At 39.6% G+C, this 27,424-nt stretch overlaps 1 protein-coding gene across 1 annotated transcript in view; it reads left to right on the top strand.

The window, feature by feature from the left end:
* PIK3CB (phosphatidylinositol-4,5-bisphosphate 3-kinase catalytic subunit beta) overlaps positions 1-27,424 on the top strand; it is an 81,876-nt gene that overhangs the window by 1,245 nt on the left and 53,207 nt on the right. Inside the window, 1 exon segment of the mRNA XM_032225669.1 lies at positions 24,533-24,644. The gene's annotated coding sequence lies outside the window, so the exon portion shown is untranslated.

Here is a 27,424-nt window from a genome sequence, read left to right as displayed (position 1 = left end):
ACTATTTGGCTGTAGGTCCCGCAAACCGTCCCAGAGAGACGAGATTTAACAAAACGAAAAATAAAATAAAATAAATAAGGAACCCACCCACCCCCCCGACGCCACAAAGCTGTATTTTATTCTTTCGTAGATGCATTGGGCTCAAAAAGATTGTGGCGCCATCGGAGGTGTGTGTACGTGGGTGTATGTAGTCCTCCTCTCCTCCTTTTTCTCCTCCCCAAATAATATTTAACTCCCTGGTAAAGCATGGCCTTTTTTTTTCATTTCTTCATTGCAAGCATAGTAGAACGGTAGTAAGAAGACAAAGATGTGTGTCTGACGTCTTCATTTAAAAAAATTGCAAGAGTAGTAAGCACAGAGGCAGAAGGCTTCTGCTCTCTTTTTCAAGCGATCATGTGAAGTTTAGTCACCTCGCAATCAGTTGAGATGAAGAAGGAGGTTAGAAACAGGGCTGTGGCATGCTTAACAAAACTATTAGTGTTTTTAAAAAAAACCTTGGGCTTTGTGAAAAAAAAGATGTTATCAGTTTTTGGGCATGCCATGTTGTGAAGAATGCGAATCATCTTTTATTGCACCATAGCCCTGGAAGGTGAGAGTCAACCCCTTCTGTTTTAATGATTACAGTGATTTAATGATTAGTAACATTTATTGTTTTTATTCAGATAATGGCATTATGTGAGAGGATATTTCACATCAGAGTGCTATTGTGTGTGATTTTAAAATAGCTTTCACGTTGTGATGTTTAGCACTCTTCTTACAAAAGCTATTCGCCAGCTGTTTCCAGTTTTTCTTTTTCCAGGAAGAGGCAACAATAGTTCTGTAATAAAAATACAGTTTGAAAATCTGGGTGTTGTGTATAAATTGCCAAATTCTCACTAATCTTTTTGGAAATTAGATGAAATTAACAGTGTTATTTAATTAAGAAAGATTATTGCTGTGTCAACTCTACAACTGACCAAAGCCAGGCCCTTCCTGTTGACAGTTGGTATTTTTCTGGGTAATCCTTTGATCTTAAATCTTAAATGAGGAAGAGGAAGTTGCTTGGGTCAGTTATGTTCTCTCTTTCCAAATCTTAAGAGTTCATTGTAATACTTCTCATTACAATATCAGAGCCTTGAGTAAATTAGTTTTTTTCTTAGGTTGCATATGTTCACTGAATTTGAGATTGCATTGAAATACAAGCCTGGCAGTTATGTATATTGCTTATTGTCCAAAATTTAAAGTTCTTTTCTTTCTCCTTCTGCCAGCCGATTTATTTTCCTTTCTTCCTCTGCGAAGATGACTCTCTGATAAGGAATACTGTAGATCACTGTTGTAGGCAGTCTAGGCTGATTATTTGCAGGAGCATTTTTTCATTTTGGTTGTGGGTTTCAGGTTGCTTACTCTGGTTTAAGAAAAACCACCCACTAAACATGATTACATTGCAAGTACTTAAGTGCCAGGAAGAATATTAACATTACCTTGCATTTACTAGAAGAAATGCAATTTGTGGCTTGATGGACATAATTAAGAGACAAATTGATATACAGTAATTTTAATAATAACAGCTATGGTGCCTGGAAGATAGGAGATAATTGTCATAAAGAATAATGGTAGGTTTTCAGATATGCATTCCAGTCTTGCTTGAAAATTCAGGGATGTTTATGCAGATACAGAAAAACTTGATTTTATTAACTTGATTTTGTAAGCCTATTCAAGCATTATGTGAATTGGGAATTTTCTCTTTTGACTAGGAATGTCAAACTAGCGGTCCATGGCCACATGTGTTATGTGCAGCACCACGCCCACCCCAGCTCTGTGAATGGGAAAAACGTCACGAGACGGCAATGTGATGTCGCGAGTTTGACACTTGTGATTTAGATAGCCTTTCGTGACCAATATCATTTAAATGATGTTTACTTCTATTCTGAATCGGTTTGTTTTTGTAGGAAGTTGATGTAATTTGTGAAAGCCAGGCCCCTTTCTTGGTAATTAATTCCACTGTCAAACTGCTCTATTAAGAGGAAAATGAAATTATTTTTGTGATTTAGAATTGTTCTTCTGTTGGTGCAGCTTAGAATAAAATTTGCCTTTTTTGGAGACACATCACACAGTGCCTTATAGTAAATAGGTAATCAAATACTATCCCAAGACTTTTTTTCCACAAGTACCATTTCCAAGTCAGTATCCTCATCTAGTAATTATGCATTTGGTTTGTTTCTAGAAGGAATAAAGGTATAGTTACATTAGTTTCAGCTTATTTCTCTAACTGCTGAAAATAATTTTGCATTTTATTGCATCTAGAATATTTGTGTCATCAGCAAATTTGATACACCTGTCATGTTATTCGTTAAAAAATACTTTAAAATGAAGAACTGATTCTTCTAGCATTCCACTTGATATATCCCTGCTCAATTTGACAATGTACCACTAGTGAGCACTTTGAGTATGAATTTTCATACCATGCAGCCCTCAAGCTTGCAAATCAGAGTGCCATCTTCTGTAATGTACTTTGATACAGTCAAAATGTATTTATTTGAAGCATTTATATGATGTCCAGTTAAGATACTCTGATTTTAAGTGGTATAGAAGCAAGGAAAGAAAAAAAAAACCAAGCAATGCAAAAGACAACAGTTATCATTAAAATGTCCTAAACCAGTGGCTCCTGATCTTTTGGGCACCAGGGACTGGTTCCGTGGAGACAAATTTTTCCGTGGACCAGAGGGGCCATAGTTTTAACATGCTGCCTGCATCCCGCAGATTGTTTGCGTGGCCTAGTTTTTCACATGCTGGGGAACAGTGCTGGTCCACGGACCGAGGGTTGGGGACCCATCCTAAACAATAAAATAGTGACTGGAACAGAAATATACATTGTCTTCAAATTAAGAACTGCTTATCCTGGCCCAAAAGTCTATGGAAAAAGCTAGTTTAAACTGTCTTGATAAATGCATGCTAACTTCTGATTATTGTATTGTTTTAAAAGGTTTGTGCATCTCTCTCTATGATCCATTATAGAGTCTTCCTAAATAGAAGTGTCATACTAATTGTAGTTTGCTGGATCTTCAAATTTCCATTTGTTGAAATTGGGAGCAATTGGTACTTCACCAGTGCTTGAGGATTTCTGAAAGATAATATACAAGCATTCTGTGATACCATTTTTTTTCAATACCCTACAGTGCAATTCTTCTGGTCTTAAGAATTTAAGCTTAAAATCTTTTTTCTACCAATCTGGAACGTGATTCCAGTCCTTCCCCATTTCCTGGTAGAAAATAGACTTTTTTTTTGTTGAGCTACATTGAACCAAACCAGAAGTTTATAGCAGTGCCTTTTCTTTATTACCTGTTAGGTAACTTATTATGTAACCTTTGTTACTTATTCTTTAGAATTTGTTCATTCTTCTAAATATAGTCCCAAAGTGTGGTTGAATTAATTGAAAATATTATAGTCATCATGGTAAAACAAAATAATAAGTAATATGCAGTACTAAAATGTTAAAATGATAAATCCCTTAGGCAGCTAAAGTAGGGTTACTGAGTCCCAGTAAAAGAAACCACACCGTTAAGTCCTGTAGGGACTTTCCAGGAAACCTCTGGGATTACAAAGCAGTGGAAAACATGCAGGATTCTAAATGAAGGCACACATATTCACCTACCTTCTCTCTCAGTTGTATTATCATGCTAAAACATTTCCTGGGCTTTTCAACCTTGTAAACCAATAAATTTGTAGTCCTGCCCCATTTTCACATGCATGTTTTGTTCTTTCAAATTACAAATTGTCAGTAGCAACAAAAAGATGACATACTTAAGCCTGATATCAATTTCTTAGTGTGAAAATAGTAAGAAAACTATCCTCAGATGATATTGTTTGTCTCCATATGTATGAGGGGGATGGGCTCTTTAAGTTTGATAAGTAAGTTTGATAAGTAAATAAAATAAATAAATAAATAAAATAAATACTTAATTATAGTGCAAAACTACCCTGGAGGAGCATAAAAGATCTTATTTGAATTTACATTTTGTGATTCTTCTCTTTTTGTCCTAAACATCAAGTTATATTTTGCTTTAAGTAATTTTTGATTTGATATATGCAAATAATACATATTTTATATTAAATTTAGTCAATTGGTAAACAAGTAAACCAAATAATTTATACAATTTATCTTATTTAGCTATTCATGAAGTTTAGTTTAAGCTATAAATAAATAGTTGCCTATTTATTTAGCTTATATGCAGCTCCATTTCTCAAGCTGCATTGGTTTACAATTAACTACATAAAACTAAAAGCACTGAGTGGCCCAGGGTTGTTTGCTAAGATGGATGGCTATAGAAATCAAATAAATAAACAAGACATAGAAAATCAGTAACATAATCATAACACCCATTAGGCATAATGTGTCACTACCTGTAAAGCAAAATATTCAGGCATTGCAAATAGTTCTTTGAAAAGTTATGCTTTCGTGGATTTTTGAAAACATAATAGGGAGAGGGTCGTCTAAGTATCTGAGTTAAAAGGCAGAGTGCCATCACTAAGAAAGTTCAAGCACAAGGTTCCTGTAGGCATCTCTCTAGGTTTGAGATTTCCCACAAATCCTTTCTACTACATCTTACTGTATGGGCAAGCTCATTTCTGAGAAGAATGAAGATATCCAAGTCTGAGCCACAGAGGTTTTAAAGATAATAACTGAATTGTACCCAGAAGTCAACTGCCAATCAGTGCAATTTCCACAGCAGTGGTTTTCCCATAATTACTCAAACTAATGTCAACTAAAGCTTCTAAATAGTCTTGAAGAACAACTCCATGTAGCATAAATTATAATTATCCAATGCAATGTGATGAGGCAGTTTGTACAGAAAGCAAAGCTTCCTGTTACAGAAATGTCTCCCATAGGTGTATTTGCTGCTCCAAGTCACAGGTTCAGGAACAACAAGCTATGAGTCCAGTAAAACTTCCAAGATTACAAGACCAGAGCCAGTATAACCAAACCAAGATGAAGGGTCTCTGGATATTGGCTTAGCTATTCTATAGTAATAGCACTTATATAACACTTCATAGTGCTTTACAGCCTTTTCTAAGCGATTTACAGAATTAGTATATTGTCCCAACAGTCTGGATTCCCATTTTAATGACCTTGGAAGGATGGAAGGCTAAGTCAACCTTGAGCTGGTGAGGATCAAACTGGGAGAGTGAGCAGAGTTAGCCTGCAATACTGCATTCTAACAATCTTGGTTAGAATAGTGGAATTGGAATTCAGTCTAAACTTCAGTCTAACTTTAATCAGGAATTCAGTAAATAAGTCTTCGTTCATCCCCATAAGCTATTTAGTACAATAATGATTAAAGGTGAGCAAAACGTGTGTGAGATTTTTCACTTGTTTTATTTTCTTTCAAATTTTTAATAAAAAATATCAGTTTGTAGACATAACTGCATCAGAGAGGTCTTAAGGCAGGAAATATAAAGACATAGAGTGGACTCTTGTAAATTTTCTGTGTTCTAATTTTGATTGTTCTAAGCAGGTAATTAGTATTAGATTCAGCAGAAATATGGATCAGGTGGAAATGGATAATTTGGAGCAAATTCCAATTCATCTGTGGCATGACCAGGCTTTTGAGTTTCCTCTGTTCTGATCCAGATTTTCTAGCAATCCTTGGTTCATCTGTCTCTCTGCCGCCAAAGCATGCTACAAAAGGCAGTATTTGCAGCAGCCAATTCTCCACACTGGCGAAAAAAGAAAAAAAGAAAATACTTTTGAAATTGATATAAAATTTCATTGTGTTTTGCATTTCCCTTACCTTGGCTATTTAAAAATTACATATTTTTATTGTATTTTAAATATAATCTATTAATTGCAAGGAATAGGTATATAAATATATCTATAACTTTAGAACAGTGTTTCTCAACCTTGGCGACTTTAAGTTCTGTGGACTTCAACTCCCAGAATTCCCCAGCCAGCGCAACTGCGCTGGCTGGGGAATTCTAGGAGTTGAAGTCCACAGGACTTAAAGTCGCCAAGGTTGAGAAACACTGCTTTAAAATGTAGAATAAGACAATGAATAAGAGTCCTGAAAGCTATGAGTTGACCTTGGTTTGGTTTTGGTTTTATAAGAGTTTTTTCCCTGCTTGAGTGAACTTATTCCTAATGAGCAAAGTGCGTCAGTAGTTTTAAAGGAGGGGAAATATTTCAGGTATTCAGTACAAATGTGATTTTAGCATTAAAATGTTTATGGCTATAATAAATTTGACTTATTCTCCCTCCCTCCCCCCCCCCAAAGTATTATTTTTGCAAGTACAATGTAAAACAAAAACAGACGAAGCAAAGTAAATAAAATATTTGTGAACGTTGCAAAAATATTTTAAAATATAAGAATCACATTGTAAATCTGCATGTTGGAGTATCTTATACAAATTTTAAGTTTTTTGTCAATGCTAAAATAAGTTAATGTTTGGGATAATGCAAAAATGCAATTAAAAATTAGATGTTGAAGTTCAGGCCACTACTGGTCCTTTAGCTGGCAGAAAAGTGTGCCAACATAAAGTTTGCAATAGAAATGGAATAGAATCTGGAAAGGACCTTGGAGGTTTTCTAGTCCAGCCACCTGCTCAAGCGGGAGAACCTATACCACCTCAGACAAGTGTTTGTCCAGTTTCTTCTTAAAAACTTCCAGTGATGAAGCACCCACAAGCAAACTATTCCAGTGGTTAAATTTCCTCACTGTTAGGAAGTTTCTCCTTAATTCCAGGGTGCTTCTCTTTTTGGTTACTTTCCAACCACTAGTTCTTGTCCTGCTTTGGAGAAAAATTTGACCCTCTCTTCTTGGTGGTAGCCCCTCAAATACTGGAATATTGCTATCAGGTCACCCCTAATTCTTCTTTTCTTTAGACTGGACCGACCCAAAACCTGCAGCCATTTTTCATATGGTTTAGTCTCCAGACCTTTGATCATCTTAGTTGCTCTTCTCTGAACTTTTTCCAAAGTCTCAACAGCTTTTTGTAGTATGGTGACTGTTGTGGCTCGGTAGGAGCCTTTGGAGCTGCTATCAGACTCTGACACAGAAAGCTCCTGTGAGTGGTTTCAGGATGCTCACAGGAGAAGATAACAAGCAGCTGTGGCTCGTTAAGGATCTCCTGCTGCGATAAAAGACTGGTGGTGCCACGCCCTAGTTGCAGAAGTCAACATTCCCTCCGTGCCTGTCCTAGTCAAGTCTCGGTTTGTGTGCAATCATCGAGAAGAAGCACTTGAATAAGTGATTTGCTTTATATAAACCTGGTTTGCTGTGAGAGTTTGTTTTTGCATTTGCTGTTTAACTTTTTGCCAGAGAATTTATCCATGTTTATTTTGGGCTCGCAGCTAGCAAAAGCCAGGACTGATAAAGACATTCATTTGCAAGCTGTTTGTGGCTGTCGTTTCTGAACGAGCAAGGTGGGGGTCAGAACAGGTGATCAAAATTGGTTGCAGTATTTCAGGTGTGGTCTTACTAGGGTTTTCTAAAGTTGCACTAATACTTCACGTGATCTTGATTCTATGCCTCTGTAATAGATGCTGAGCAGTAGCTCTTCCTATGACCCTCTGTTGACTTACGGACAGTGCCAATATTGCAGAATATACAAAACCTTAGGGTACATAACTAAGCTCCATTTCATACTGAATAAACTAAATTATTAATGTATTTTAAATAGAAAACTCTTAGATAATTTTTTATTCCAAAAGCATTTTATTAAAATAAATTTGATTTAAAAAATTTGATTTAAATTTTAAACATCCATTTTTTTAAACCATCGATTTTTATGCACCCTGGTTTTAACTCATGGCAACTTAAAGCAGTTTGTGGATTCTGCTGGCTTTATTTGTCCATTAAATGAGTACAATTTCCTGGAGTAAAAAACAGCCACCAGTTACTCTGCTTAATTAGAACTAGTTTGGGGTAAGAGGTGAGTTTTCACGAATCTGTAGATGGATGGTTTTATCCATCAGTTAAAGTACTTGATGATTGGATGTGCTTGAAAATAATAAATGAGGAGAGAACCTCCTCCTTTATTCATACAGTGCTGTGTTATTGTACAAAGGTTTGGGGAAAATGCTACACGTATGGAAGAGAAACAATGTGTATCTTATATAATAATCCTATTCAAATAAAATATTAAGGTATATTTTGTTTTATCCAATCTAAAACTGTTTTGTACATAAGCAAAGAAATTATAGCTTCTTTGACAGTTTCTGATTTTTTCCACTAGTTTTTAGCTGCTATTGCATAATTCCTCTGTAGATCAGTAGAGGCTTAGGTAGTCACAAAAACAAACAATACGTAAGCCAGAAAATTGAAGAAAAAAACAATGATGCCTTGTTCATGCTAAACTGCAATCAGTAAGCTACAACAAATCTATATGCATAGTCTCCTGCCCTAAAAACATGTTTTAGTCATTGACTTCAATTAATTTAGTTCCTCCAAACCAAACCAAATCAAATATACTATGACTTAGTACAAGCTTGTGAATTTAGATACTTTCTTTTTTATATAGTCACTACACATTATAAATGAAAGAATTCAAATGTAGAAAACTGCAATCCTCTCAATTCTGTCTTTCTATTTTCAGTGTGACTCAAAAAAGCCAGTGGTTTCCCATAATTAGTAACTGTCTAACATCTTTAAAAGTGTGTAATAGCTTCAGTACAATTATACTAGTTGCTCAGTGATTCATAATGGTCCTACAAACAAATAGTGGAGTTATTTAGATGTTGATGCTAGGAAACAAACAAACAAAAGTCATGTGTTATATTAAGCTCAGATTCTGATCCTAGACCGTAACTGTCACCAAATTTAGATACTCTCATGGACAGATCTGACTGATACTGGAAATCCTAATTCTGAATTTGTAGGTCTTTTGTCTTTAGTTCTAAATCATTGAACAGACGGATACAGGGAGAAAAAGAGACAAATGGAAAAACCTGTCTTAAACATATAATACAAATCTTTGAAAATACAATTCTGTTATATAGAAAAATAGAGACATAGAACTATATATTAATTCCTGTAGAAATAAGAGAAAGAAGATCAGTGAAAGTTGGAGGGAGTACATCAAATCAGGTAACAATTATCACTACTAGCTAGCTGCTTTATTTTAGGTTTATTTGTAATATTAATCCATAGAGATTCAGTCAGACTTCTTCATGTCCTTAAGATTCTTTTGTTCAACAAAGTGCCAAATTAACAATAAGCTTTTCTGCCTTATTGTGCTGCCACTGTGTATGCGGGAGGCATTCACACATATGTGTATTGTATATTAAAGAATAGGCACTTTTTGTTCTTTATTTTAAAGTTGGAATGACAAGTACTATAAATGTCTCTGTTAAAAATTACAAATAATTACATTAATGTTATATTACATTGATGATTACATTAACAGTAACAACATTTAATCTTCCTGTATTTTTAAAGCTTTCATATGTTTCCGTCCCCTATTGCAGTGCAGGCTCCAACATGTTGTACTTACTATAGCCTTCAGCAGCCATACAAAAAAAAATCATATCCTTGGTTTATGATTAAGATGCCCAATTTATAGTATTTCAGCCAGAAGTAATCTGTATTATACTGGATAATGCACTTAAGTTCAATTTAAACCATAAGCAGAATAGCTTTCCTCAAGCCTTTATGGCTAAGCATGTTTGCTTTAACCAGGCTTTATGCCAATACTATGTAATTGGAAACGTTTTAGTAAAACCTTAAAAGTGCTTCTTTTTTTAAAGAAAAAAAGAAAAGAAAATGGATGAGGAAGGATATAAGTACAGTGTGCTTTGTTGGCTGGGTAAATCATTATTGTCTGAACCAGACTACTATAGAAATGATGACATTGTAAACATTTGTAAATTTGGAATTACTGCTTCACCATTGGGAGTTTTAGAAGTTATATTTGTATTTATTATTTTTTACATTGTTCTTTTTTGAGACAATGGATTGGCTATGTTTATTTTAAAAACCATTCAAAATACTTTGAGTAAACATGGCAGTGGATGTAAATGAATATTTCAGGTTTTCTGTAAGTGCAATTTTATTTAAAGAACTTTTGGAGGTGATTGTACTGTAGTGTTCAAACAGGAATCTACTGCTACTAAACTTTGCCAATGACGACAGCAAAAGCAGCAGTGATACTTAACATAGTTGCTATGGTTAACTAGGCAGTAGCAATTGCACTCATCTCTGATAAGTCAAGAGAAATAAGGGCAGGAATTCCTTCAGTTTAATTTCAGGGTAGTTTCATAATTTATAAAATAGCTAGTTTCTTAAATCCTTAATTCATTGAAAAGCAAGAGTACATTCAGTTTTTTAAAAATTAAATCACTTGTCCTTTTCCAGTTCAGAGTATGCAATGGTCTCATCATGTGAAGAAGAAACTTGGGCTTTGGCCCACTGATTGCTTGACCAAGAGCCATACATACTTTTACTCCCATGTGTATTCATGCCCACCTTTGTGAAAATTCTCTATGTCTGCACATGTCTTAATCTTTACCTTGTACAGATAGTCCCCAGTTAACAATTCTTCAAAATTACAGTGGCTTCAGGAAGAGTTCTTTATGACCCATAAAGCACTTCCTGCTATTATAAAATGACCCCATCCTCATCATGTGATTGCATTTTGAGCACTTGGCAACCAGCTCATATCTACAACGGTTCCACCACAAAACCGCGGTAGACTAAAGCGCGCTCGACGAAAGCGCGTACGTGACGTCATCACAGCGCGACGAAAACAGCACGCTGTGAGCGGGAAACTTAAAAATAATGCGAAAACCTTACCCTAACCCCCCCAAACCTAACCCTAAGCCTAACCCTTAACCTAACCCTATACCTAACCCTTAACCTAACCCTATACCTAAACCTTAACCTAACGCTAAACCTAACGCTAACCCTTAACCTAACCCTAAACCTAACCCTAACGCTTAACATAACCCTAAACCTAACCCTAACCCTTAACCTAACCCTTACCCTAACCCTAAACCTAACCCTTACCTTTACGTGAATCGGCTTGCTGTAAAAGCGCTTTTTAAAGCGGCCTTTTTTTTCCACGGTCGTATTTGTTGCGCTGATGATGATGTCAGGTACGCGCTTTAATCGGGCGCGCTTTAGTGGACCGCGGTTTTCACGGGTCACGTCTACAACAGGTCATGTCATCCCACTGTCATGTTGGCCATTTTCTGGAAACCAAGAAAAAATGGCCATTGAGTGTGCTGGATTGACTTAACCATGTGGCTTGCTTAATAACTGCAGTGACTCACTTTATTATGGTTTTAAAATCAAATCAGATCATATTGCCCCGACTTTCGATCAAAATTCAAGACCCAGTTGTCATTAAATGAGAACTACCAGTACACATTGCCCTTTTTTTCTCAACAGTCACTGTGGATTGGTAGTTTATTGTGATCTAAATAATTTGTTAGTATGTGGGAACCCAGTTCCTTTTTTTTTTTACAATTAATGATAACAAGAAATCAGTAATCTACAATTATTTCTTTTTACCAACCAATTGATTAGACCAGACAACTAGGTAGAGTTTCCAAGCAGCTAAGTGTAATACAATACCATTTATAAAAATAATACCTATTTGCACAGAAATGGGAAAAATTGTATTAAATAACAGCTAATCATTCCAATATGTGCAGTACTTTATATTCAACTTCCCAAATGTAGGACTACTTTACATCTCCTTAAAGTAGCTATGCCTTTAAGGAGTTTTAGACAGTTATTAACATTTACACTCTGAATCATCTTTGGAGATTAAATCTGAAGTGTTGCACAACAATAATACCATATTCTTGATAATAAGAGTTAACATATTTTCCGTTAATGATGGTTATCTGAGTAAACATCAGTGCTATACTGTTTTTATATTGCTATCCCTATACTTGAAGCTGTTCAAATAATTGAAAACTATGAAATTGCATCAATAAAAACATTGAAACAATATAAAAGATATTATTTTAAAAGATTACCATATTTTTCGGCGTATAAGATGCACTGGAGTATAAGACGCACCAAGGTTTTGAAGAGGCAAATTAAAAAAAAAGTTTTTGCACTTTACAAACCTCCCAAAAAAGGCATGGATAACCTTTAGGGGGCTTGCAGAGTGCTCCCGGGGGGGGGGGGGGAACGAGCAAAACCCGGCCCATTTTTCATGAAAATGGGCCCATTTTTGGGGAAAAAATGGGGGCATGAATAGCCTTTAGGAAGCTTATAGTACGCTCCTGGAGTCTGTGGGGGGTAAAATTGAGCAAAGAACGGGCCACATTTTGCTCATTTCTGCTCTCCCCAGCCCCCAGGAGCTCTCTAAAAGCTTCCTAGAGGCTATGCATACCCTGCATGGCCATTTTGGTGAAGAGGGCAGAGTTTTGGGAGGCAAAAAATGCTGTATTCAATGTGTAAGACACACCCAGATTTTCAGCCTCTTTTTTGAGGGAAAAAGGTGTGTCATGCTCCGAAAAATACGGTACCTAAATAATTCATCCATGGTTCATACAGGGGTAAAAATGGAAGAGAAGTCTTCAGCAGACCCCCCCCCTCCGGATAAAATGACTATAGCTTCAGAGGCAAACATTCCAGAATGCAGAGGCCACCCCATAGATGTCCTACCTGTCAGTAGCTGCAAGATGATTGGCACAATAAATACAGTAGGACTTCCCTTGGTGGTTTCAGTGACTGACCAGGTCTGTACTAGCAAAAATTGCTTTTTTGGACATTTTGAAGGCCTTTTTTAAAAAAAACCTAAGATGAAAGTAATTCATCTTCATCATTACCACCATCACAGCAAGAATAATAATGCAAACAGTTAAAACATTATTGGTAAAAATATTAAGAGAAACAATAATAAAGCAGAAAAGTATCCAGGAAAGATGTTGCGCCACTAGGAATTGACTAGAAGAGACTTGCACACAACTTGTAGAGGGAAGGGGCCTCATTGATAAATTGATAGTTGTGGGCCACCGAGGAACAGCTGATACACTGATCAGCTTTTCAGAGGTTTTGTGGCAGCAACAATGGAACTGCTGGTATCAATGAGCCTAGAGGCATTGGAGGAGCTTATCTTTTGTGATATCAATATCAGCAGATTTCCTGTGGTAACATTTGGTGGTGGTGGATTTATCAAGTTCTCAATGTGGGTAGACTGCATATTGGGCAGGCATTCTTGAGAAGTATATTGAAACTGTTTCCTCCCTTCCTCAACTCTGCCCTTTCGGACACTCTATATTCTGCCACCGCCTATCTCTGCCACCCCAAACTGATCTTTGCTGTCTTCTTCGCACTGCTGAGGCACACCCAGTCAAATCAGCTGCTGGCTTTTTGTGAGGACCAAGCAGCTGCCTCAGCCAGGCATGCCGGGGGAGCAAGAAGACCCTTGGGGTCAGATAGGAGTGGCAGGATACAGGTGGTCCAAAGGGCAGATATGGGAGATAGACAAGTGATGGCAAGTCAGAAGAAATGTGAGGTCCTTTCCTAATGATGGTAACTGATACTATGTGGAACTGCTGTTGTTAAGTGGTGAAGTCTTGTGATGTTTTGCCTAATAACTGCTTCATTTGACAATAGAAATTCAGTCCTAATTAAAGCTATTAAACTAGGACTACTTGTAGGTATATTTGGTTTATTTCCTATGTTGTTCCCAAATAAGTGGATTTCCTTGTTATATATTACCCAGCATACTAGTAAAGCAAACAATTACAACTTTTTCTTCAGTTTTTAGATTCCCCGATAATTCTTTCCATATTTTCTTTTCAAACAGAAGCAATGTTAAAGTGCACTGTATTCCAGTTAAAAGGTTTACTGCACTAATCAAGCCTTGATTATCCCAGTTAATAGGAAAAGGGCAGCTAACAAAAATGTGTGTTGCTCTAAGAAAACATTTTACATTAAAAGTTAGGGCTGGATTGTATTGTGTATCAATTCAAGTTATTCAGTTACAAGGTGCATCTTTGTTCAAGCTGTTAATGTAGAACATTACAGATTCCTTTCCGTCTTTTGGTGCTAATCCACACTTGTTCCAATCGTGTTTTGCTGCCCTCCGCCAAATGAAGCATTCTGTCCCCACTTGAGCAAAAATTGCAAGCATTCTAGCAAATTCTATGTTAATGCCAGTCCACAAGGCTCTAGCATCTTGTTTTTTCCTTTATAGATTTCAATAATCATGTCTTAAAGCAATAGCTTTCAGAAGCAGGTTGTAAGAAATGTGAATTTTTCAATTGTCTATGGACATGGAGAGAGATCCCACAATCTTCACTATCTCTTCAGATTCTGTCAGAAGGCATGTGCAATTTGAATATACTGTCACTTCATGATAAAACAAAACATTTCAATATTTCTATAATTTCATTGTTTTTGCTAAGGATTTTCCCCATAGACATTAGAGCATGGTTTGTACCCATAGTTCAACTTTTCCCAGTTAAATATTTCACACATATTATGTGGGTGTTGTGAGATAGACATATCTAGAAAGCACTACACAGTTTCCATGAGTGTTCTGGAGATAGACGCAGAGAAAGATGCAGCAAGAGAATCTATTCTACAATTTCTTACTCTGTACGCTCAAGCACAATGTTACTATAAACTTTTCTGAAATGAGAAATTTTTGCTTTAGCAAAGCAATTCAGATTATTGGAGGTGAACTTTTTGTTTCACTGAAGTGGAACAAACAACCTGAAGTGATGAATTGATTTAGGAGGAGTTGCTGCTGCAGAAAGCTTAGCTCAGTCTTCTCCCCTAATATCTCCAGTGTGTGCTGATATTTTTTTAGGTATTTTAGGTATTTTATTGTCACTTATAGGCCGCCCTTTTCCCTGAGGGGACTCAGGGCAGCTTACATCTCATGGGAAGGGGGTGCAAGACAAAACGTAAAATAATATGTGAATACAAATAATAATAGCAATAAAACACAACATTCATTCAACATTCGGGTGGGGTGTATGAGGATCTTATCCCCAGGCCTGACGGGATAGCCAGATCTTAAGGGCTGTGCGGAAGCTCTGAACTGTGGTGAGGGTGCAAATCTCTACGGGGAGATCGTTCCAAAGGGTCGGAGCTGCTACTGAGAAGGCTCTCCTCCGCGTAGTCGCCAGTCGGCACTGGCTGCCGGATGGAACTTGGAGGAGGCCCACTCTGTGCGATCTGATGGGACGAAGGGAGGTAATCGGCAGAAGGCGGTCTCTCAAGTACTCAGATCCACTACCATGAAGGGCTTTATAGGTGGTAAGTAGCACCTTGAAGCGCACCCGGAGATCAACAGGTAGCCAGCGCAGCTTGCGGAGGATGGGTGTTATGTGGGCGTACCGCAGTGCGCCCACTATCACTCGCGCGGCCGCATTCTGGACTAGCTGAAGTCGCCGGATGCTCTTCAAGGGCAGCCCCATGTAGAGCACATTGCAGTATTCCAGCCTGGAGATCACAAGGGCTCGAGTGACTGTTGTGAGAGCCTCCCGGTTCAGGTAGGGTCGCAACTGGCGTACCAGGCGAACCTGGGCAAATGCCCCCCTGGTCACAGCCGACAAATGGTGGTCAAAAGTCAGCTGTGGGTCCAGGAGGACTCCCAAGTTGCGAACCCTATCTGAGGGGTGTAGAATTTGACCCCCCAGCCTGAGCGATGGAACACTGGCCAAATTATTGGGAGGGAAACACAACAGCCATTCGGTCTTGTCTGGGTTGAGTACCAGTTTGTTAGCTCTCATCCAGTCCTTAACGGCCTCAAGACCCTGGTTCATCACGTCCACCGCTTCATTGAGTTGGCACGGGGCGGACAGATACAGCTGCGTATCGTCCGCATATTGATGGTATTTTATCCCGTGCCTCCGAATGATCTCGCCCAGCGGTTTCATGTATATGTTAAATAGTAGGGGGGATAAGACCGAACCCTGCGGCACCCCACAAGTTAGGGGCCTCAGGGACGATCTCTGCCCCCCAACCAACACCGACTGCGACCTGTCCGAGAGGTAGGAGGAGAACCACCGCAGAACAGTGCCTCCCACTCCCACCTCCCGCAGTCGTCGCAGAAGGATACCATGGTCGATGGTATCGAAAGCTGCCGAGAGGTCAAGGAGAGCCAGGATGGACGCATGGCCTCCATCCCTGGCTCTCCAGAGATCATCGGTCAATGCGACCAAAGCGGTTTCTGTGCTGTAACCAGGTCTGAAGCCGGACTGGAAGGGGTCAAGATAACTTGCTTCCTCCAAGGTCCGTTGGAGCTGGAAGGCCACCACCTTCTCAACAACCTTCCCAAGAAAGGGGAGGTTGGAGACTGGACGGTAGTTGTTAAGAACGGCTGAATCCAAAGATGGTTTCTTCAGGAGGGGTCTCACCACCGCCGCTTTAAGTGCGGCGGGGAAGTGCCCCTCCCGAAGGGAGGCGGTTACAACCGCCTGGATCCAGCCTCGTGTCACCTCACTGCTGTTGGCAACCAGCCAGGAGGGACACGGGTCCAGTATACAGGTGGAGGCACTCACAGCTCGTATGGCCTTGTCCACATCCCCAGAGGCAACATCCTGAAACTCAATCCAGAGATGGTCTGCCAAGCTCTCCCCCTGTGTCTCGGCTGGATCTGCAGAGATGGAGTCCAAGTCCGACCGAAACCGAGCAATTTTGTCCGCCAAGAATTGGACATATTCCTCAGCCTTACCCTGTAGGGGTTCGCCCACGTCCCTCCTATTTAGGAGGGAGCGGGTTATCCTAAACAGGGCGGCTGGGCGTGACTCGGCAGATGCAACCAAGGTGGCAATATGTGATCTTTTAGCTGTCCTTAATGCCCTGATATATTCCTTGGTGCATGTTGTCAGGAGTGCTCGGTTCGAATCGGACTTATCGGACCTCCATAGGTGCTCTAGGCGTCTCCTCCGGCGCTTCTTCTCCCGGAGCTCCTCGGTGAACCAACGAGGTCTCCGGGATCCGCTGATATGTTTTAGCATTAACGGCTTTTATGTGGGTAATCGCATGGCACTTTGTGAGACCACTCATCCTGGAGTCCCCTTGAATGTGCCCTAAAATTCTTTCAAATTGGCTTCTTTGTTGTCTACAGCAGATGGTAAAGGTAGCCAGTGTGGAAATATTTCAGCATCCATGAAGAGATTTCTAGAATGGTGTATGATAAGAAGTCATTATTGGGGACACCAAAGATATCGTATCATAAGTAAACAAGATACTTCGCCCTAACAAGTTTACATAACTTTTCCACATATGCCTTGAATGATTATGTGGTTTTGGGGGCTGCTGTTTCCTCTCCCAATGGAATTGGAGTGACCTACTCATAAAATATTGTAAGAACAGTGATTGTTTTAACAAGAATATTCAAGCCTAATAGTGGTTAGGTCTTTTAGACACATTATACTACATTGTTCATGAGTTTGGGGGATGGTTCTATTTAAATTATAAACAAAATTGAATGTTTGGAAGTTATATATGAAAATACAGTAAATACTAAACACTGAAAAATATTCAAATGCAATGTGTAAAAAATAGGTTGAACAACAAATAATGGAGTGCAATCTTTCTTTTTCTTTCAAGTATCTTGAAGTCAATACGTTCTGCATCTGTAGAATGAGATGATTTTCTTCTGCCTTAATTATAAATATGTGTCTAAAATAATTCAAAAAACTCACTCAGAATATATCTATATCTGTCTTTCTATGCACGTATGTGTATACACACACACACACACACACACACACACACAACCAGAAATTGGAAGAAGCAGCAGAAATGGATATTTCTGTTCACCATATGAGTTCTTTGCAAATTATCTGGCTATTTATATGACTTGCTACATGTATTGGACTGACAAATTAATATATTTGTGTGACCATTTGATTTTTCTGGGTGCTGCTCTAGAGAGTCCAAACATGGGTTAAATACAGCCAATCTGCCCAGGACTGAATTGAAACTTTAAGCCATGCCTCTGGCGCTGATTAATCCTCAGATTTTTTCAGTTCAGCTAGCCCAGTGGACGCGCTTCCAGTTTCTCTTCATTCCTAAGTGATAAACCATCATGTGTAGCATACCGGAAGTTCAAGATTCAATCCCTTCAGTCAATTCTGGGTTTCATCAGGCTGTGAGATCTCTTAACATCCATAGATCTCAAGGAGGCCTACCTCCACATCCCCATTCGCAAAGCTCACCACAGGTTCCTGAGATTCTTTTATGCAGGCCACCACTACCAGTACAGATCTGGTAATTTGCAAAGATCCTAGCTGCTGTGGCGGCCTTCCTGAGATCTCGCCTGGTGCGCCTGCATTGCTACCTGGACAACGTCCTCATTCAGTCATTGTCACGGCAACAAGCGGTGGAAGACCTGCAGCACACACTGCGAACCCTCCAACATCACGGGTTCTCCATCAACAAGGAAAAGAGTAATCTGCATCAATGTTCCCTCTAATTTTTTTTCAGTGTGAGCGGAAAAGTATAGTGTGTGAGCTGCACAGTTTCATGCCTGAGCACGTAAGAGAGCCACAGTTTGAACTGCTGTCGCGTCTGCTGGACATTTGCGCAACCTTCCAAGCGTCAAGCGCCAATTGCGAGCGAGGTTTCAGCCCGATGAATGCCAGACATGAAAAGTGCCACTCAAACACTATACTTTTCCCCTCACCCTGAAAAAAAAAGGCTCTCTGCTCAGCTTTTAGATTGTTAGACTGGCTAGAGAGAGACATGGCACCAACAGGGTCCTGGGTCCTGGCATTTTGCAGGCAACCTGTCCTCTCACATTCCTTTGGAATGCAACCCATCACATGTGAATTAGATTTTGCCAATTATCCTATTAAAAAATAATGCTATTATTCTAAAATATGACTAACTCAATATTAAAAACTGTAAATATGTAATGCTGATAAATAATAGCAGTAATTGTTATTTAGTATGATTAAAATCAGTATTGATATATCAATATAATATCTATCGAAATTGACAATATACACTAAAATAACAATACAAATATATAATGTGGAATATAAATGTAATAAATATAATATATAAATGCAACATAAAAAACTCTCCCCCTTTAAAGTAGTAAGATCAATTAAATAGTCTAGCAAGTTTGGACAATATGCTATATGTTATGTTACTTAAGAATATATATACCTCAGAATCAGATACAACATCCACATCATTTCCAACTGAGTCAATAAAATCATATGCCATGCCAAAACTATTTTAAATAAAGATATGAAATTAATCAAGTCTTGCATTTATTTTTCAAAATGAATGTACAATTTTTTATTATTTAAGTTTTGTACCCTATCTTTTCTAACTAACGTTAACTTTAAAAAGATGTTACATCAGACTACAATACAAGTAATTAAATGAAGACTAAAATAAGTGTTTTGGCATATTGAGCTTTTTATATTTCTTTCTTATATTTCTTCCTTAGTTGAGAACTTGCTCCTCAGCTTACTTACGCATTAACTGTTTGTTGCTTTTATGGTTTATTCATTCACTGCTCCATCTTCAGTTTTTTTCACAGGGGGCAGGGCTTCCTTCCTCCCTTCCCTCCCTCCCTCCACTCCTTTGGCCACCAATTTGGATCCAACTCTCTCTCTCTCACACACACACACACACACACACACACGTTCTTTGGGGGGTTTTTTGAATTACTCCACCTCACTGCGCAAAGTCAGCTCAGCATGTGTTCGGCCCCCACTTACACCGAATCAAATCCGCGGCCAGCGGGACCAGGGGGTTGCATTTCAAAGCCGCCAGTCCTCTTGCTTCTTCTCCTTCACCAGCAAAGCTCCCGCTGGCTTCCCAGCCCATGGCAGCGGCGCCTCTCCCTCCACGCGGAGCACCTGAGCTGGCCCCCGCGTTATCCCTCCCCCTTCCTCCTCTGCCGTGCTTTTGAGGCCGCGGGAGCTAGTAGGAAAGCGGCGGAGGTGGAGGCGGCGGCAGGGATAACCCAGAGCCCAGCTGACTCCGCTCGGAGCACCTCAGCTCAGCTGGGCTCTGGGTTATCCCTGCCGCCGCCTCCACCTCCGCCGCTTTCCTACTAGCTCCCGCGGCCTCAAAAGCACGGCAGAGGAGGAAGGGGGAGGGATAACGCAGGGGCCAGCTCAGGTGCTCCGCGTGGAGAGAGAGGCACCACTGCCACGGGTGGCTCATCAAAACAAGTCTGGGGAGGTCCTTTACAGGCGGCCAGTTCTAGGCGCCTGCAAAGAACTTCCCCACGTTTGCTTTACAGAAAACTCTGCGCGGCAGATAGAATCTGCTGTGCGGGCTTTTCTTGTGAGGTGCGCGGCCGCGCAGGCGCGCACCTTAGAGGGAACAGTGATCTGCATCCGACCACCAGGTTGCAGCACCTGGGCGCCATCTTCGACACCACCAGTTGCCAGGTCTCCCTATCTCCAGAGCGGTTGGCAAGCATCAGAAGCCAGGTGTTGCTGGTACTGCAGTCATCGCAGGCATCGATCGTGCAGCTGTCACAACTCCTCGGCAAGATGATTTTGTGCCTGTCAATAGTACCTTGGACACACCTTCATTCTCAATACCTACAATGGCTCCTCCTGCCCTACCAGAGGGCCAACATGAGCAACTCTCAATAGCTGGTTCAGGTTTCACCAAAGGTACGTCAGTCCCTCCAGTGGTGGCTGTCCCCCACGCTGGCAAAGGGCACCCTCTTCAAAGAGCCAGACTGTTTCACCATCACGACAGATGCCAGTCTATTTGGCTGGGGCGCTCATCTCCACAACCAGATTGTGCAAGGCAGATGATCAACACCCGAAGCGTCCCACAGCATCAACTGGTTAGAATTGAGAGCGGTGTGGCTCTCTCTCTCTCACTTCCAAGATGACATCATGGGGCGTCACATGAAAATCCTAACAGATAATGTGGCCACAAAGGCACACATAAACCGCCAGGGGGGCACTCGCTCCAGGATCCTGATGGAGGAGACAGAGCACATGGGAAGGTAGGCAGAAAAATACTTGTGCTTGATCCAAGCAGAGAACATCTCTGGGGACCACAACATCCAGGCAGACTGTCTGAGCAGGGCCACAGTCAATCACTCGGAGTAGCACCTGCACCTGGATCTGTTCCACCAATTGTCTCAGAGGTTCGGCCATCCCCTGGTTGACTTGTTCGCCACCCTGGAGAACACGCACCTCCCCAGGTTCTTCAGGTTCCACACCTTGCAAGCCAAGGGGGTCAACACTCTCCACTATCCGTGGCCATCGAGACTGATGTACGCATTCCCCCCCCCCCCCCCATTGCCTCTTCCCAGGGTGATTCGGAAAATCCTGTTGGAGGAGGTGGAAATTCTACTCGTGGCTCCCTACTGGCCCAGAAGGACCTGGTTCGCCGACCTGGTGAGTCTTTCTGTCAACTCTCCTTGGCAGATTCCCTAGCACGAGGTCTCTCTCAGCCAGGGAGCACTTCAATATCCAGAGCCCCAGTGGTTACAACTAGCCATCTGGCACTTGAGAGGGACCTCCTAAGTAGGGGTAGTCTTTCCACCAATGTCATTCGCACCATTCAGTCGTCCAGATGGCCTTCTACAACCAGAATATACGACGCCACATAGAAGTCCTTCGACAGCTGGTGCAGAAAGCATGATGCTGTGGCCACTACGGCTATGATTTATCAGATCTTAGACTTTTTGCAAGATGGACTCAACCAAGGCCTGGCCCCTAACACTCTCAGATGACAGGTGGTGGCCTTGTCCACGATCGTGACAGTAGACGAGCATTCTTCCCTTGGTCGTTATCCCATCATCGATAGTTTTCTTCGGGGTGCAACCAAACTGAGGCCTCCGGTCGTTCACAGGTACCCCTCATGGGATCTCAATGTGGTGTTGCGGGCTCTCATTGGCCCGCCCTTTGAACCTCTCCGATCAGCCAGCCTCAAACATCTGACATTTAAGACAGCCTTTTTGATTGCCATCACGTCGGTACAGCAAATTTCTGAATTGGCAGCACTGTCAATTCACGAGGACTTATGCTTGATACAACCTGACAGAGTAATCCTCCGTTTGGACCCGGCATTTATACCCAAGATCAACTCTTGGTTTCACCTTGCCCAGGAGGTCATAATTCCGGATTTTTGTCCGCACCCCAAACATCCCAAAAAGAAAAAGTGGCACATGCTCGATGTTCATAGAGTGTTACATAAGTACATCAAACGTACGGCTGCCTTCCGACACTCTGAATCACTTTTTGTCTCGTTTCAACCTGCATTCCAGGGCCATAAAGTTTCTTCTCAGACCATCAGACATTGGCTATGGGCCTGTATTACCTCGGCCCACGCTGTTTAATCTATTCCAGTGCCACGCCATATCACATTCTACCAGAAGCACTGCCACCATGGTGACCTGGGCTACCCAGGCACTGATAGAGGAGATTTGCAAGACTGCCACGTGGACTTCTTTGTATCCCTTTGTTTGAAACTACAGACTGGACAAATTTGCTTCTGCGGAAGGGGCATTTGGGAGGCAAGTTCTCCAGGGCATTCATACCAGCGGAGAGACCCTGGATGCTTCTGCTTCCTGCCCTAGTGACATTTAGCTTGGGTATGTCCCATGCTTGGACTCTCCAGAGCAACACCCAGGAAAATGACCATTGGCTTACCTGAAGGGTCATTTTCTGGGTGTTGCGAAGGAGAGTCCAACCCCACCCTGGGGTCTGCTCCGCCATTTGTCATATGATTTCTTCTGGACTTGTGGATATTTTTTTTACGACCTTCATTGACTTGGTTCCTGAACTTCTCAGCGCACATTGTCCACATCTTCATTGAAGAAAATCTGAGGATTAGTCAGCACCAGAGGCATGGTTTAAAGTTTCAATTCAGTCCTGGCTATATTTAACCCATGCTTGGACTCCTTCACAGCACCCAGAAAAGGACCTTCAGGTAAGCCAATGGTCATTCTCAACATAATAAAGAAGTTAAAGCCATCTGTAAGATCTGTTAGTATCTTACTTAAATGCATGTTTTAACTTGTGCAGGAAAGGAATGGGGAACTAAAGAAATTAGGTTACCCACAGACTATTTCAAAATGTTAACAGAAGCAAAGCATCAGGAAATTAAGGCTGCATGAAAGTTCTTGCAAATAATTGAAACTTTTTACGTTCTGAAAATGTGATTAACATTAATAATTTTTGCTGAACTGTGGGTTAAGATCATCAACTAGTGCTAAATTCATTTAAATAGTGCTTCTAATCTAACTAGCCAGAAATTATTGTTGCTAGATTATCATGCCTGCAACACTTACGGCATATACCATAGTATGGAGCCACAAGTCCCCAAACTCCAGCATATTGTAATGCTCTCCCTTCAGCTGCTCCAGATAAGTAATAAAGAAATATCCTACATCCTGAATATATGTGACTCTGTGTAAGTTGTATGTGATATATATGTTGTCCTTCAGTACTTGTTCTGCTAGAACTGCTTCAGAGCACTCTCTGATCTCTGATTTAACAGGCTGCTAATTCACACACATCAATCTTAGGTTTTTATATTACTTTTGTATGTGTATCCTCTGTAATACTTAATATTTCCATCTGTAGTGATCAGATAAATAAAAAATTATATCCATGTATTTGTATTTTTGCTCATTGTTTTGTAATTTAGTCTTTTGGTTTTTATTGTTATATCTTTACATATATTAACATACATATTATTTTAAATAATTTTTTAAGTGTCAAAAATATTTCCTGTGCTGATGTTTGACTGTGCTATATAACTCAGCATGGACTATTTTCAAGACAGATACATGTCTGAATGTATCCAGCTTTTTCAGTGAAAGTAGTACATTACAAGCTCTGTTACTGTTGAAGGCATTGAGGAATCTGGTAAGAAAATATCTCTGAAAGAATGATCTATGGGGTTGTACAATGTCTATGTCATAAAATGCTTTATGATAATTTTATATCATAAAATATTTTTTAAAATCTGCCAGATTCCACATGAAAAAGTGGGCTTCTCATAATTTTGTTATTCCACAGAGAAATTGTCACAATGGCATCATAGTTAATTAAGGCTTTACCTACACTTCTGTTTTGCTTTTGAGAAGGTAATAAAAACAAAACACATTTATAAATATAGAGGTGCAATTGGCACTTGGCAAATCCAAGTGTTAACTTTTCTTTTCTTCTCTTGTCCTTTTCAGTGTAGGATTATTGTAAGGTTTTTAAAAATTATATTTTATATTTCCAAGGAAATAAACCAAATGGAAAGCTGGAAAAAAATACTGATGAAGATGATACCTTTTAATTCCATGTTTATGTCACTGTTTCTTCCTTTTAAATTTCTTACTATATTGTTTCAAGAACTCAAGAAAGTAGGATAGAAAAATAATCAACTTCCATGTAAAACAGATTTAAGTTCAGGGCTTTCAATTGCCAGGTGGTCTAATATGGATTTTTTCCCCATAGAATATTTTTGGAATATTGGAATTATTATGTACTATGAGATGTGAGTTCATATGGTATTATGATATGAAATATACATTGTGTACATTTGCAATTTGCAATTAATTGGAAATGAGCATAGAGCTAATATATTTTATGATTTAAGCACCTTCTGTTCAGTCATGCCATTTTCCTCTTCTTCTTTTGGAACAGTTCTGACATCCAGTCCATCTTTCCAAGAAAACCAAGAGAAAAGATGGTTTGCACAAATAAGCTTAAGTGGCCAGAATTACTGTGAATGAATTCTGAACAGAAAAGCAACAATGTAAGTTATCTTTATTGTTAAAGTTACAATTCCATAAGCTTATATATAAAGGGGATAATTTTGATTGGTTTTTCTCAACATTTTTAAAAGATCTTTTTTATCTCACCTTTATTATTTTTATAAATAACTCAAGGTGGCAAACATTCTTAAATACTCTTTCCTCCTATTTTCCACATGACAACAATTCTGGGAGATGAATTAGACTAAGCATACGTGAGTGGCCCAAAGTCACCCCCTGGCTTGCATGCCTAAAGCGGAATTAGAACTAACACTTTCCTGTTTCGAGCGTAGTTCCTTAACCACTAGACCAAACTAAATTCCAGAGCTGAAGAAGCTTCTTTTATGGAAAGCAAAATATCTTCAAAGAAAAAACAGAAAGTCCAGTTGCCTCTTGAAAAAAGCACCTTTGGGACAACTATGACCTGGATGACTGAGAATCTTCATAGATACTAGACTAAACTACACTGTATTACTTAATGGGGTGAAAATGAGAACTAGCATTAATCAGCACTGAAATCTTTATATGATAATTCTTTTATTTTTCAATTATTTGAAAGGGCAGGAAAGCTTGTATAAGAACATAAGGCATATCTACTAAATAGACTATTATTGTCTCTAATGAAGGTTAGATTAGTGCAATTTTAGAGAAGTTCCATTTTTCTTTATTAATGTCAGTATAACAACTAAGCAATATCTATTCTTAGATGGGACCACAAAATTCATATAATATCCTTCTCCGCAAATCTACTTCCAGCTCTGTGAACCGGAGACACTACATTCATACATGCCGGACCAAGACATACCGTATTTTTCGGAGTATAAGATGCACCTTTTTCCTCAAAAAAGAGGCTGAAAATCTGGGTGCGTCTTATACGTCGAATACAGCATTTTTTGCATCCCGAAGCCCCACACTCTTCACCAAAATGGCCGCGCATAGCCTTATGGAGGCTTTCAGAGAGCTCCTGGGGGCTGGGGAGGGCAGAAATGACCAAAAAAGTGGGCCGTTTTTTGCCTCCCCCCTCCAGCAGCACTCTATAAGCCTCCATAAGGCTATGCATGCAATTTTTTTGACAAAAAAGGGCCCGTTTTCATGAAAAACAGGCCGTTTTTTGCTCATCCCCCCCCAGAGCACACTGCAAATCCCCCCCCCAAGGCTATTCATGCCTTTTTAAAGTTAAAAAACAGGCACATTTTCACGAAAAATGGGCCATTTTGGGGAGGTTTACAGAATGCAAAAACTTTTTTTTCCTTTCCTTCTCCAGCACATGGATAAATACATCTGGAAACATCTACCTACCTACCTACTCTCTCTCTCTCTCCCTACCTACCTACTCTATTTCTCTCTCTCCCCCCCTCTACCTACCTACCTACACATACACTCTCTCTTCCTACCTACCTACTGCATTTCTCTATCATCCTATCTGTCTCTATTTCTCTCTCTCTATATATATATCCCTTTATCTACCTACCTAACTACTCCCTCTCTCCCTACCTACCTACTGCATTTCTATATCATTCTATTTCTCTCCCTCTCTCTTCCCCCCCCCTTTATCTACCTACCTAACTACTCTCTCTCTCCCTACCTACCTACTGCATTTCTCTCTCTTTCTCTCCCTCTCTATCCTTCTATCTAGCTACCTACTTTTTTAAAAAATTGCCTCTTCAAAACCTTGGTGCGTCTTATACTCTGAAAAATATGGTAATTTGTTTTGGCTTAGTGGGTATATGAATAGATACAAACAGTAGATACAAACTATTCTGGAATTAGTAATTCAGCTATATCTGAAAACCATAGATTCTCCAACTTTAATTTAAACAATAATAGTATTAATAACCAAAGCAGCTTATATTTTCCAGCATGATTCTGTTTCAAAATTTATCTCACATGTTTGCCACAAAGATGAAATGTGAATACCCACCGAAATCTTGGCAAGGTAGAAGTGCAATATAAATATGAGGTAAATGCAAGTCACTTTCAACCAACTGGACAACTACTGCCAAAGGATCAATGCTGCTTTTAAAAATGTATTCTGGTGTATATTGGTAAAGATAGGTGAGATGCCACTTTGCCTTCTAGATCTCCTATATGTGGAAATTCTAATATAATGCACTTTTCACGCCACTGTAATTCTTTTTTTCTGTTTTTGAAATCTTATCTTGAGGAACAGCATTTAAAACAGCATTTGTCAAGAAATGCACAGGCCTATGGAAAAAATTAAAAATGTTACTCATGTCTACTGCAGAACTTTGTTTAAAATTATTTATTAAAATCACTGTTGCATAGATTGGAAAACTGTTTTGCTAGTCTTACAAGAACAAAGTTATTCAGAGGATGAAAGCCAATATCATATAGTAACAAAACACATGACTTAGATATTAATAATGAATGAAATATTTGTGGCTCTTTCTGTAATATAAAAATCAGAATTCTTGGCTGATAATGACAATTGGTTTATTGTTGAAGTGCTGCATTTTTGCACACTAATTTTTATGTAAATAAAATTGGCAAACAAAGCAAATTCAAATAAGGGTTTAAATCCACCTACTGAGATGGTGGCCACATACAGTTTAACAATGATCCTTTATTTGATGAAAACTGTCATGAGCAGGGAAATAGTTTTGATAGAATTATATTGTCACTAACATTGAAACAATCCACTCAAAAAAAAAAAGGATTACCGTATATACTCGAGTATAGGCCGACCCGAATATAAGCCGAGGCACCTAATTTTACCACAAAAAACTGGAAAAGTTATTGACTCGAGTATAAGCCTAGGGTG

Source organism: Thamnophis elegans, chromosome 10 (genome assembly GCF_009769535.1).
Source record: "Thamnophis elegans isolate rThaEle1 chromosome 10, rThaEle1.pri, whole genome shotgun sequence".
Taxonomy (NCBI): Eukaryota; Metazoa; Chordata; class Lepidosauria; order Squamata; family Colubridae; genus Thamnophis; species Thamnophis elegans.
This window is presented reverse-complemented; position numbering and strand designations above follow the sequence as displayed.